This window comes from Bufo gargarizans, chromosome 10 (assembly GCF_014858855.1).
Source record: "Bufo gargarizans isolate SCDJY-AF-19 chromosome 10, ASM1485885v1, whole genome shotgun sequence".
NCBI lineage: Eukaryota > Metazoa > Chordata > Amphibia > Anura > Bufonidae > Bufo > Bufo gargarizans.
In genome coordinates this window covers 70351172-70366236 of record NC_058089.1, presented here as the reverse complement: position 1 = coordinate 70366236, position 15065 = coordinate 70351172, and positions in this window count along the sequence as shown.

Sequence of the window (15065 nt, the reverse complement as noted above, 5' to 3'; positions counted from 1 at the left end):
TGAAATAATATCCCAGATGGTCCTGATTTCCTTAACCATCAATGTATCTAGATTATTAAATACTTCATCAATGTCATTACTATAATGTTGCTGGGGTTTCTCATTAAATACTTCGTGTACATTTAAATGCATATTATCCCTAAATGTAAAGATATCCATAATCCACACCAACTGAACCTAAAAACAATAGACAAAGCAAAATTTGGTAGGTGTGGGTTAATGGACTTTTAGAGCTGCGGTAACCTTAATGAAGTAGGTTCAAACACTTCTAAATAGAAAATATAACAAAATAACGGATACCGCGCTAATAATCTAAGGCGATCTATAGAGATAGATATTATTAAGAACCTAAAAACCAACTGAATAATCTGCTACAAAGTGGATATCACAAGTCCATATTAAGCATGCGAAAAATCAGATGCGAAAAAATCGAATGCGAAAAAACAGATGTTATGAGTCTATGTTTCTCACATGAATTAACAACCACTTCACTTTACTGCGCATAGACCAAAAAGTAGTTGTCTCGCATCTATATTCAGCATGCAGTGGACCCGCTATCCGCCTCTAACATATAGTTAGATCACGCTGATAGCACCAGCGACTCGTTCTTAGAAGTCAGAGTTATTATGCAATGCACAATGGTATGCCTCTCCAACAGATGGTTAGATCTTACTGTAAAGCTCCAGTCGTTCGTTCCATACAGGTCGAAATTACCGTGCGATGAACCAGCTATCCGCCACTAGCATATAGTCAGATCTCGCTAATAGCACCAGACACTCGTTCTCAAACAAGTCGGGATTATCCTGCAATGGACAATGCTCTCCGTCTCCAACAGGTGATTGAATCTTGCTGCAAGGAACCAGGTGTTCGTTCCAAACAAATCAGGATTACCTTTTGCAAAGGACAAAAAAAGATGGTGCAATACCCTCATGGTTTAGAGCAGACATCCTCAAACTGCGGCCCTCCAGCTGTTGTAAAACTACAACTCCCACAATGCCCTGCTGTAGGCTGATACCTGTAGGCTGTTCAGGCATGCTGGGAGTTGTAGTTTTGCAACAGCTGGAGGGCCGCAGTTTGAGGATGCCTGGTTTAGAGGTAAGAAATTTTTAATCTACTCACAAGCATAAGTTTTCACATGCGTATAAAATGCCCGACCCGGGTTTCGCACTTAGCTTCATCAGGGGCTGCGGTATGAATGCCGCCAAAGGTCCACGGGTATATAACAACCCTTAACCCCGGAACAAGTACGGACTTCCGTTTATCCAGGCAATATATTAAAACGTCACAATATACAAATACTAAAATAACTATAATAATACATAGAAATTATCATCAAGATACAATAAATATAGAAAAATTGAAAATGACATTACATCCACAATAACTTAAAACAGTATTAAATATACTTAATTTTGACATTAAGGGTTGTTATATACCCGTGGACCTTTGGCGGCATTCATACCGCAGCCCCTGATGAAGCTAAGTGCGAAACCCGGGTCGGGCATTATATACGCCTGGTTCCTTGCAGCAAGATTCAATCACCTGTTGGAGACGGAGAGCATTGTCCATTGCAGGATAATCCCGACTTGTTTGAGAACGAGTGTCTGGTGCTATTAGCGAGATCTGACTATATGCTAGTGGCGGATAGCTGGTTCATCGCACGGTAATTTCGACCTGTATGGAACGAACGACTGGAGCTTTACAGTAAGATCTAACCATCTGTTGGAGAGGCATACCATTGTGCATTGCATAATAACTCTGACTTCTAAGAACGAGTCGCTGGTGCTATCAGCGTGATCTAACTATATGTTAGAGGCGGATAGCGGGTCCACTGCATGCTGAATATAGATGCGAGACAACTACTTTTTGGTCTATGCGCAGTAAAGTGAAGTGGTTGTTAATTCATGTGAGAAACATAGACTCATAACATCTGTTTTTTCGCATTCGATTTTTTCGCATCAGATTTTTCGCATGCTTAATATGGACTTGTGATATCCACTTTGTAGCAGATTATTCAGTTGGTTTTTAGGTTCTTAATAATATCTATCTCTATAGATCGCCTTAGATTATTAGCGCGGTATCCGTTATTTTGTTATATTTTCTATTTAGAAGTGTTTGAACCTACTTCATTAAGGTTACCGCAGCTCTAAAAGTCCATTAACCCACACCTACCAAATTTTGCTTTGTCTATTGTTTTTAGTTTCAGTTGGTGGGGATTATGGATATCTTTACATTTAGGGATAATATGCATTTAAATGTACACAAAGTATTTAATGAGAAACCCCAGCAACATTATAGTAATGACATTGATGAAGTATTTAATAATCTAGAAACATTGATGGTTAAGGAAATCAGGACCATCTGGGATGTTATTTCACTGGAAAGATTTCTTGTGGAAGAAAAAATCCCATGGCAACTCCCATTAAATTCAGATATAGAAACAGAACTGTGTGAATGGGAAAGTTATGTTAATGCATGCGGTTTGGGTGCTATAAAATTTATTATTGAGAGAAGGAAAAATAAATTGACCTCTTTATGTAACAAAATAGAGGATATAAAAATTAAATTAGCACCATTTAAAGAATTATCTGAATATTCCGAACTGTCACAAAAATGTCAAAAAGAGGTGATGAAAGCTGAGCAGGAAGTAAAAAAGAAAAAACAAAAAAAGTACCTAAAGGTGCTGGATGAATATAAAAATAATACAGTGTACAAATGGAAACAGAAAAAGGAAGAAACGGTGGTCTATATGAGTGAACCAAAAAGCAATGAACGTATCGCACCTGATTTAGGGAGAACCGCCACATATAATCACCAGACTAACCTAAATCCTGGTTGGGGTCAGGAACAATCTCGTGATTATAGACCCAGATGGAATGGCCATCGAAAAAATCAGGGATACTATAGATACGAGGGGAATTACCATCATAATGCTCACAACTATCGCGGGCACTATAACCAATATCAATATGGTCCCCGTGATTACTCCAATTCAGGAACACCGAGACAACAATACCGTCCGTATTATAACAACAGAGGTGGTGAGGTATATACACAAGAGCGTAATAACAGATATGATTATAGTTATACTAGGGGAACAGACCATAGACAAGGGGGGTGGAGTCTCCCTGTAGAGAACAGACAGACTGATAATTATAACCCGACAAATAGTAGGGTTAATGAAAATGAAGATGTAATACATGTTAAAGAAGGAAGGGGTAATAATGTCCATGAAGAAAATTTTCCCCACAAGATGTTAAAAGGGAAAACACTGCAAGTTCCGCAAATGATAGAAGGGACACCAAGAAAGAAAAAACGAGATGTAGGGGAAGAAGGGGAGAAAAAAGACACAATAAGTCCAGAAGCGAAGAAAGGCAGAGGGATTCCATAGGCATTTATAACCTTAGTACACACGTTTTGACTAATGACGAACTATCAGTGCTTAATAAGGGCCTTAAATTCGCACCAATCTATAGAGGCAATAAATTTGATATGTATCTAGATGTCCATAGGTTTATAAGGAAACTAAATATTTGTAAATATCTGAAAAAAAATACGATAAATACTCCTAATATACAAGACACTAGAACATATACACATCTGAGAAATAAATCCACTTTTTTTCCAGATAATAAAGAGAATGAGTGTATAGAAGCCTTTAAACGTGGGGTATTAAAAGGATTAGATCATTTAGACATAGGGGTTTCAAAAAAGAATAATTTAACCAAAAAAGAAAAAGAAGCCCTAAAAACCTTGGAAAAAAATGAAAAAATAATTATTAAACCAGCGGATAAGGGCGGAGGGGTAGTAGTTCTGAATCAAGTAGACTATGATATAGAAATGCAGAGAATTCTTAGTGATACAACTACCTATAAAAAACTAAAGAAGGATCCTATTATGGAATATAAAAAAGTATTGAAAATGCTGGACAGAGGACTGACGCAAAAAGTATTAAATGATAAAGAATATCAATATTTAAATAATATATATCCGAAGAGTCCTACCATTTACTACTTACCAAAAATACACAAAAATGCAGAACGCCCCCCTGGGAGACCAATAGTCTCAGGGATCGTCGTGTGTCAGAATATATAGATATTTTTTTTACAAAAGTATGTGATTACTACACCATCCTATTTAAGGGACACAGGACATATTTTAGAGGTCTTGAAAAAAGTTGAAAATATTCCTGAAGATGCCTTTTTGATGACCTTAGATGTTACCTCACTATACACCATCATACCAAATGACATAGGTATGGAGGCAATAAGATTTTATTTGAACAGAGATGATCAAATGCGGGAAGAACAAAAAATCTTTATACTAGACTGCATACAGTATTGTCTGGGACACAATTATTTTTGGTATGATGACAGTTATTTTTTACAGGTGTCTGGTGTGGCGATGGGTGCGAAATTCGCACCCAGTTTCGCCAATCTTTTTATGTCCTATTGGGAACATGTATATATTGACCCGATTATTAGAGAAGAGACGGAGGGTGGTAGCCTCCAACTCTGGAGAAGATATATAGATGATTGCATTGGCATTTGGTATGGGACAGAGATAGGTTTAACAGCATTTATATCTCGAATCAATTCAAATCAGTGGAATATCCAATTTACCCAGGAGGTTAGTAGAAAGATTATACATTTCTTGGATCTTGAGATAAAAGTTGATGAAAGAAGAATTAAAACTAACACTTATTTCAAACCCACTGACCGTAATGGGTACATTGAAAGGAGTAGTTGTCATCATGAACCATGGATCTGCAATGTGCCGAACAATTAAAACGTATAAAAAGAAACTGTACCAATATTGAGGATTATGAGGAACAAAGTGAGATCATAGTAAATAGATTTGTGGAAAAAGGATATAAAAAAGAAGTTTTACAAAACCAGAAGGAAGAAATCAAGCTAGAAAAATCAGGTATAAAAGAAAATATGTCTGAAGAACAAAGAATACAAAATAAAGAAAAATATAAATTCGCCTTCTCAACCACTTATTCCATTAATTGTCCACAAATTAAAAATATAATCCAAAAAAATTGGAATGTTTTGTTGAATGATCCCATTATAGGAGAACTCATCCCTAAAAAACCGCCTTTTTTATTTAGACGAGCCCCCACTGTCAGAAACCGCATAGTTCACAGTTATGACAAAGAGCCCTCTAATACATCCAAACTGCGTAATGTTTTCACTTGGTGCGGTTTCTGCATATGCTGCAAGAACCGCTCAAGAGATGATAAATAGTGTTGAGCGCGAATATTCGAAAAGCGAATTTTTTTCGCGAATATCGCAACTTCGCGATTTCGTGAATATTTCGAATATAGTGTTATATATTCGTAAAAACGAATATTCTTTTTTTTTTTTTTTTTTTTTTTTTTTTTTTCCCCCCCCCACAAAATTACAGTACACATATAATTGATTGTTTCCCAAAGGTCCAACAGCTCAGATCTTACTCACATTGCCTAGAAAGCGATTGAGGCGCGAATCTTCGTAAGGCGATTTTATTAGCGCACATGCGAATATCGGCACGTCCCAGAACAGAGGCAAAGGGCTTTGCATTCATACATTAGTGAATTGAGTTGCGAATCTTCGTAAGGCGATTTTATTAGCGCACATGCGAATACCTACACTTGTCCCAGAACAGAGGCAAAGGGCTTTGCATTCATACATTAGTGAATTGAGTTGCGAATCTTCGTGAGGCGATTTTATTAACGCAAATGCGAATATCTACACTTGTCCCCAGAACAGAGAGGCAAAGGCCTGTGCATTCATATAGTATAGCACCATATTCGCGAATACTTAGAACTTTGTAAAATTCGATTTACGAATATTCGCATTTTTTATTTTACTTTCCACCTTACAGATTACATTGATCTGTACTCTGTCAACTACAGTCATAACCCCCCACTGTATCTCGATTGATTCCCAAAAGTCCAAAAGCTCAGATCTTACTCACATTGCCTAGAAAGTGATTGAGGTGCGAATCTTCGTAAGGCGATTTTATTAGCGCACATGCGAATATCTACACTTGTCCCAGAACAGAGGCAAAGGGCTTTGCATTCATACATTAGTGATTGATATGAGTTGCGAATCTTCGTGAGGCGATTTTATTAACGCAAATGCGAATATCTACACTTGTCCCCAGAACAAGGCCAACAAGATAATGGGTTGCATCAGAAGGGGCATAGATTCCCGTGATAAGAACATAGTCCTACCACTTTACAAATCGCTAGTCAGACCACACATGGAGTACTGTGTACAGTTCTGGGCTCCTGTAAACAAGGCAGACATAGCAGAGCTGGAGAAGGTCCAGAGGAGGGCAACTAAAGTAATAACTGGAATGGGGCAACTACAGTACCCTGAAAGATTATCAAAATTAGAGTTATTCACTTTAGAAAAAAGACGACTGAGGGGAGATCTGATTAATATGTATAAATATATCAAGGGTCAGTACAGAGATCTATCCCATCAGCTATTTATCCCCAGGACTGTGACTGTGACGAGGGGACATCCTCTGCGCCTGGAGGAAAGAAGGTTTGTACACAAACATAGAAAAGGATTCTTTACGGTACGAGCAGTGAGAATATGGAACTCTCTGCCTGAGGAGGTGGTGATGGTGAGTACAATAAAGGAATTCAAGAGGGGCCTGGACGTATTTCTGGAGCTTAATAATATTACAGGCTATAGCTACTAGAGAGGGGTCTTCCTCTGGATCAACTTGCGGGATAACAGGCCGAACTGGATGGACAAATGTCTTTTTTCGGCCTTATGTACTATGTTACTATGTTACTAACAGAGGCAAAGGCCTGTGCATTCATATAGTATAGCACCATATTCGCGAAAACTTAGAACTTCGTAAAATTTGATTTACGAATATTCGTATTTTTTATTTTACTTTCCACCTTACAGATTACATTGATCTGTACTCTGTCAACTACAGTCATCACCGCCCACTGTATCTCGATTGATTCCCAAAAGTCCAAAAGCTCAGATCTTACTCACATTGCCTAGAAATTGATTGAGGCGCGAATATTCGTAAGGCGATTTTATTAGCGCACATGTGAATATCGGCACTTGTCCTAGAACAGAGGCAAAGGGCTTTGCATTCTTACATTAGTGATTGAATTGAGTTGCGAATCTTCGTAAGGCGATTTTATTAGCGCACATGCGAATATTGGCACTTTGTGAGGACACTAATCCCTCCCTTATTTTAGATTGTGGGCCAATGAGAAGGAGTCCAACAGGTTAGCAACATCCCTAGCATCCAATCAGAAAGTTGCCCACCCCATTACTATATAAGATTTTGTCACGGCAGCCATTTTGTGCAGTTTCATGTGGTGGTGATTGAGAGAGGATCTTGGAACTGTGCAGTGCTTTGCTTTTTTAAAAGCAAATTGTAAAACGATTTAATCTCATAGTTTTAGATAGGGTAGGTTAGTGTAGCTGATAGGATAAAGATTAGGGTACAGAGTTAGGAGAAAAATAATCATTTATATAGATTCGTGTAGCCGATAGTTTCTAGTGCAGGGTGCAGTGTAGGGCCTAGTTAGAGAAAAATAATCATTTATTTAGGTTAGGTAATAGTGTAGCTGATAGGATAAAGATTAGGGCACAGAGTTAGGAGAAAAAATAATCATTTATTTAGGTTAGTGAATAGATTAGCTGATAGTTTCTAGTGCAGGGTGCAGTGTAGGGCATAGTTAGGAGAAATATAATAATTTATTTAGGTTAGTGAATAGATTAGTTAGCTGATAGTTTCTAGTGAAGGGTGTAGGTTAGTTATAGTGTAGGCTTTATTTTTTATTTTTTTCTAGTTTAGTATAGTGTTTGTAATAATAAAAAAAAAAGTTTATTAGTTTTCGTTTATTACTGTTTAGTTTGTGTCGTGTCAGTGTCTACGTCCTTTGTTAGTTAAAAAAAAAAAAGACAAAAAAAAGACAAAAAAAAGTTTATTAGTTTTAGTGTTTTTCTTTTTCTGGTTATTCCCTGTTTTTTGTCCGCGTCAGTGTCTACGTCCTTTGTTAGTTAAACTTTTTTTTGTCTTTTTTTTTTTTTTAAACTAACAAAGGACGTAGACACTGACAATACACCGAATAACCAGTAAAAGAAAAAAACTAAAACTAATAAACTTTTTTTTGTCTTTTTTTTTTTTATTAGTTTTAGTTTTTTTCTTTTACTGGTTATTCGGTGTATTGTCAGTGTTTACGTCCTTTGTTAGTTTAAAATAAAATATATATTTATGTTGATTTACCATATATAAATTTGGTTTTCTTTATTGTGCGACAGTCCCTATCCCAATAAACTTTTTCCCTAAATCATATAATTTCATTTTTGTATAAATAAAAAAATTATAATAATGAGGTCTTCACGATCGAGCAGCAGGGGTAGGAGAGTAGTTGGTCCCAGTGCTGGACAGCTGCCAGCACGGGGCCGCTCCTCTACCCACCGAGGTGCGGACACAGGTGTCAGGGGCGTCCGCCTTATTCGGGATTTTTTTGCCACTGGCAGCAGGAGAATTTCCTCTCAGGATGCCGAGGAAGTTGTGTCTCTTGTGGCACAAGCCAGTGCCACAGAGTCCTCTGCCCCGACTCCGAGCAGCAGCTGCACTTCGTCTCCAGTAGGACCAACCCCCAGCCCCCAAGAATCGTCCCTGCTCCTGTTTGACAGCGACAGTGAGAGGGACACCTTGGGGGAGGTAATGCAGGAGGCTGATTTGCACTTCAGTCCTGAGGGTCAGGACCTTATGGAAGGGATGGAGGAGGAGATGGAGGGGGTACCACCTGTATGTACCCCAGTGACATCCCTTCCAACAGGTGTGGGCGGTTTCAGCCAGCGAAACCCCACACCTAGTCAGACCCAGGCGTCAGCGAGGGGACAGAGGAGCCAGGTCAGGGGCCCCACATCTGCTGTTCCCCTCAGTCCACCACTGGTTGGCCCTGTGTCTGACATATCGGGGGATGAAGAGGAGGGTGACAGAGAATGGGTGCCACCTCCCTTGTCAGGAATCAGCAGCACTGATGAGGAGGAAGGTAGGCACCAGAGGCAAATGGTGCGACAGGTTGCCAGTGAGCCCAGCGTCAGGGCAGTAATGGCAGTAGGAGGAGGCAGCAGCAGCCAGATCCACCTGTCCGCATCGAGCCCGAGCAGGCGCAAGTCAGCACCGCCCCATCTGACAGGAGGGTGGTACGTAAGTCGCCTGTTTGGGCTTACTTCACCCTGGCAGTAGATGATGCCACAATTGGCATTTGTAATCTGTGCCATGCCAGGGTGAGGAGAGGGAGGTCTGCGGCTCGGCTGGGTACCACTGCCCTCACCCAGCACTTACGAGTCAACCACTGGCGGGAGTGGGAACAGATGCCGGGTGGTCATAGCAGTGGCGCCACCGGCAGTGTGCAGGGGACAGCAGCTCCTGCCACTGTTCTGCAGCCACCCCAACCACTTCCAACAAGGCGTTCCCACTCCCCCGCTCCCTCTCCTAGAGGTACTGGTACCGGCAGCCAGACCTCTGCCTCCACCGCACCCTCCTCTATGTCCTCCACTGCCGTCCGGCGCCAGCCCACGGTTGCTGACCTTTTCGAACGCACCGCGCCCTATGCCCCCGGGGACCGACAAGTGCGTTCACTCAATGGGCTCCTGGCAAGGGTTATCGCCCAACATCTGCTGCCCTTCAATCTTGTGGACAGCAATCCATTCCGGCAGATGTTGGAGCAGGCACAACCCAGATGACGTGTCCCCAGCCGCCATTTCTTTGCCAGGACTGGCGTCCCTGCCCTACACCAGCACATTGTGCAGAAGGTATCCCTGTCGCTGGATCATGCTGTCAGTTACAGGGTGCATCTGACAATGGATGCTTGGACCAGCAGGCATGGACAGGGATGCTATATCAGTTTTACTGCCCATTGGGTTTCCCTCCGAGGCGCCGGGGAGGGAACGGCGGCATCTGAGTTTGTGGTGCCGCCCCGGGGTGTCCAGGGGAGAACTGCTGCTCTCCCCCCACAAGCCACTGTCTCCACCGCTGCTGAGCCCCCCAGCAAGCGCCCCCGTAGCTACGCGAGTGTGGTGCACGTCCGCTGCCAGGCCGTGCTCCAGCTTGTGAGCTTAGGGGAACGGAGACACACTGGACCTGACGTTCTGGCCGCACTACAGGATCAGGTCCAGAAGTGGCTGACACCCCGAAGGCTCCAGGCAGGTATGGTTGTCTGTGACAACGGCAGCAACCTCCTCGCCACCCTCCAAGCTGGCAGTCTGACACACGTGCCCTGCATGGCACATGTCCTCAACCTAGTTGTGCAGAAATTCCTCCGGACATACGAAGGGTTGAGTGACATTGTGCCAAGGGTACGGAGGATTGCCAGCCACTTTAGACGCTCCCCAACTGCTGCCGCGTCCCTGTCCAAACTACAGCAGGACAACAGCCTGCCACCTCACAGGCTGATTGTGGACAGTGTGACGCGGTGGAACTCCACCCTCCACATGCTGGAGAGGTTGTGGGAGCAGCGAAGGGCGGTGAGGGAATACCTGCTGGACCAAGGCACTCCAGGGCCAGCACAACCACTCCCATACATCACTAATGCGGAGTGGGGGCAGATACAGCAGGTCTGCCACGTGTTGGCCCCATTTGAGCAGGCGACCAAGATGGTCAGCGGGGAGCATGTCGGCCTCAACGACGTGCTCCCCTTAGTGTTCCTGCTGGACAGGACACTAGATCGCCTGCTCGAGGCTGGGGAGAGTGCCTTGTTGGAGCAAGAGGAGGCAGCAATGCTCCAACAAGACCAGGCCCAAGACGAGGAGGAGGAGGAAGAATTTGTAGACGTCCAGCAGCCTGGGCCTGGTCAGGAGGGAGAGACGGTGTTGGGGGCACCGTTAGTCCGGGGGTGGGGCAGCTCCGAACGGGATCAGCAGCAACAGCAGCAGGAGGACCAAGAAGTCATGGTCCTGGGCAGCCATGAACAGTCACAGCGGGCTGTCCTCTTCCCTATGGCTGCCCACATGCTGCGATGCCTCCGGAGGGACCCCCGGATCAAGAGAATCAAGGAGAGGGAAGATTATTGGTTGGCCACCCTTTTAGACCCTCGCTGCAAGGGGAAACTGGAGCAGTTCATCCCAGCCAGCCGTAGACAGGCCCGTATGGATCAACTGCGGGCCTGTCTGATCAAGCGTCTGGAGCAGGCCAACCCTCGGCCTCACGCTCTAGTTCTCCCCGCCCATCTCACCCAGCAGGTGGCTGGCCCCAGCAGCACCAGCCGAGCAGGTGACCTTATGGGTGAGATGCAGTCGTTCTACCAGTCTGCGCGACCCAGTACCACCAGCAGCAGCAGCAGTCACCACCAGCGGCTGGCAGACTACATGGGGTCCGTTGGTGCTTCCGACAGCATGAGCACCGACGACCCCATGGAGTACTGGGTTGCAAGGCTGGACACCTGCTGCGAGCTCGCTCAGTATGCGCTGGAGTTACTATCTTGCCCCCCCCTCCAGCGTACTGTCTGAGCGGACATTTAGCGCGGGGTGGTCACGGACAAGCGGACCCGTCTGTCCACAGACTCAGTGGACAAACTTACATTCATTAAAATGAACGAGTCCTGGATCGGCAGTGACTTCTTGGCCCCCGCTGTCGGTTCAGGCCGTTGAAGGGTCCCTTGTCCATCCCTCTCCTTGTCTCTCCCTCCAAAACTACGTTGTTTTTTAATTTTTTTAAAAATATTTATTTATATATTTACTTATTTATATATTATAAATTTTTATTTATGAAGCAAAATCTTAATATAATCAAAATAATCATTCTAGAATGCCAAATTTTTTAATTATCATGCATGTCATCAAATTTCCTTAGCACACTGAATACCTGCTGCTGTCAGAGTTGCATTTTTTTTAAGTTATGGGCTTACCATGGCCTGTTGGTTTGCCATTCGGCATTACACATTGCTGCTGCCAACTTTGAACGTGCTGCTGACTGACATGTCATATTTAATTTATGGGCTTCCCATGGCCTGTTGGTTTCCCATTCAGCAGTACTCATTGCTGCTGCCAACTTTGAACGTGCTGCTGACTGTCCTGATATGTTATTCGGAGCTATATTTAGGCCTTTTACTAGACATTTTCCATCTTCCATCCTGTTGATGCTGCTATTGAATTTGCTGATCAGGCTGATTTTTGTTTAGTCCTTACACTACATCATTATATTTAAATGTTGATTATGCATTTCCTACTGAGTTGTGCCAAGTTATGTGTAGACCTTATGCTCAACCATTTCAAAATTCCATCTAGTTGATGCTGCATCTGTCTGTCCTGAACATGTATTTCTAATTACTCTTTATTCTCCAATTTTAACATTAAATTATGATGCTGCCTATCCTGCAGGGTTAGGCGAACTTGGTGTAGACCTTTTACTATGGTGTTTACATTTACCTGCTTTTGTCTGCCCTGTTCCTGCAGAGTTTAGTTTAGCTATGTGTGGCCTTTAGATAACAGATTTTTCTGTTTTAATGGTAGTTTCAGTAGTTATCCTTAATTGTTTGGCCCTTTGATTTGTATGCCTTCTACTGTTGCGTTACTATTTTACTGCTACTGTCTGGCCTAATGCTGCCAAGTAATGTGTCTGAAATATACTAAATTATTAAAATCTAACTGTGGATTTTTTTTTTCAAGATCATGCAAAGGAGAACCAGCATGGACCACTTATTAGCCCTTGTAATATGACAAGTATTGAGTATTATTATTTTCATAAAATGGTGTTCATGTTTAATATTTGCGAATGTGCACTATTCATCGTATAGTGTCAAGAATTTGATTGGAATATAGATAGAATAAAAGTGTTTTCGTTTAATACATTCATGCGGTTTTACGCTTCATTCACCAAAATAATTTATTTTGTTTTATTTTATTTTAAAAATTTTAATTTTGCTTTAATTGGGTTGTTGGCGTCCATGTTGTGGTTCTTACTTTAGCAAGGTGGGGACCGCATGTGGGCTTCCATTTTCAAAAGGTTTTGTGCACTTAACATTGTACAAGACTGATTGATAAACCTAATGAAAGTTTTTTGTTTTATTTATTATTTTAATACGGACTTAGGTTCTAACATGGTGTTGTCGGTTGTCCTGGAAAGGATGCCTGGCTTCCGTGTTGACCTCTCTACATGGTTGGGTGTTACTGGCGTTATACTCATCCGTGTGGTAATCCGGTTTTGGTAATGGAGCGTTATTGCCACATGTATATATAGATATATACATTTAAATGTAATCTTACTTCTTGACAATTATATAATGATTATTTTCACATGCTAGTGTAATATAATAATAGACTTTAATCTTTCAAAATTACCTGCTGACAGAATAATAATCTTGAAGCCATGTCACCATTTTGTGAGTGATTCTACTCATTGCATCACATGTTGATGTCTTTTTTGAGGAAGCTATGCTCCAACATGTCCAGTTTAACAAACGGACACTATATCAGAATCATGCTAGTTATTTCTTTGCTGACTCATCAATTGTTTTGTTTTTTTTTGTTTTTTTTCAGACACATTTGATGTTTCAAATTTTTTTGAATAATGGAACTAATATAACTGAAGAAAACTTTAATATGCAATATTGTATTATTGAGGTTGAAATTTGGATCACAGTATGGATAATTTAATACTTTTTTTAATATAAAGATACTTTTTCAAAAGTATAAATTTATTTTTTGTTAAAATTTGGTTGATACTCTATATATATTTATTATACATTTTGAATGTAGATTTGTATTTTGTAATCTAAAGTTTTGTTCAATAATACATTTGAAAGGTAATAGTGTGTTCACACAAAGGTTAATTAATGTGCGTTAAACAATAATTTTCTATTATAAATTACGGTCTTTTTTTTTCAAAGTACAGAAAACTTTAATTTAGTGCTCTAAAGTTTTCAGAGCAGCCATTTACAATGAACCAAAATAAGTAAATTTCCTAACGGCAAATTACTACCTTAAATACTGGAGTGCGATAAACAAAATTCTCATTTTTACAAACATACAACATATTGTTTCATGTAAAACTGAATCTGTAAGAGTGTCTCATCTGCTTAACCACGTCCGACTAGCCCCAATCTTCCTCCTCCTCCGCTGCCGCCCGCGCTGCAGGTTGTGAAATGCCAGCATTGCTGTAACCGTTGTCCTCCTGGAAGTCACCTCTCTTCCTGCTATCCACTGAAGCAAATTTGCTTGGCTGTGAACTAAATGTTGGCATGCCATGGGCACTGAACGCCATCTCTTCAAGCCAAGCAGGTACTGTCACGAACTATGGATCTGATTGCTCCGGATCCCAGAGCTGTGACCTAGTGGTCTGTGACGGAGTCTGCGCACACACAGAGACCTCACGTGACCGGGGTATATCTTAAAGGACAGGATGAGCTGGGCCTGGTATAGCCTTTATGACCTTTTATAGCCGGCATCACAGAGTAGTGGTAATAAAAGTGTCCATCTATATCATAGGTGACCCCGGCTTCAGGCTTCAGGAAGATGAGAGTTCACTGTTTTTTTACATATGCCAGAAGCATATAAGATGGCTACCCAGAGGAATTATGTATGTATGCCGGCACAAGGTACCTCCTGGTGAGCATCGGTTAAAACTTTCACTAGTCCACGGACAATTTTTTGCTCGTCATCACCAATCTTATTAAAAAAAGAAATGGCTTTTCCAGTGTTGCCGCAACGTCCGGTTCGGCCGATCCTGTGAACATATTCGTCAACATCACCAGGGATGTCAAAATTTATCACATGAAGGACGTTCTCGATATCTAATCCTCTGGCAGCAACAGACGTGGCAACAATCACAGGACACTGTCCAGAGCAGAAGTCGCCCAGAGCTTTCTCCCGCTCTCTTTGCTCTCTGTCCCCGTGAATGCTTGTGCAGGGGATTTTTTCTTGACAAAGAAATGTTGCAATTAAATCCGCCATCTTTTTGTTTTTCACAAAAACCATTGTGCGCTCATGGCCTATGAGTTGTAAAAGTTCCAGCAGCTTAGCCTGTGACGAACTGCGACCGCCGCGGCCACAATACGTCACGAAACCGTAACAGATTTTAGGTCT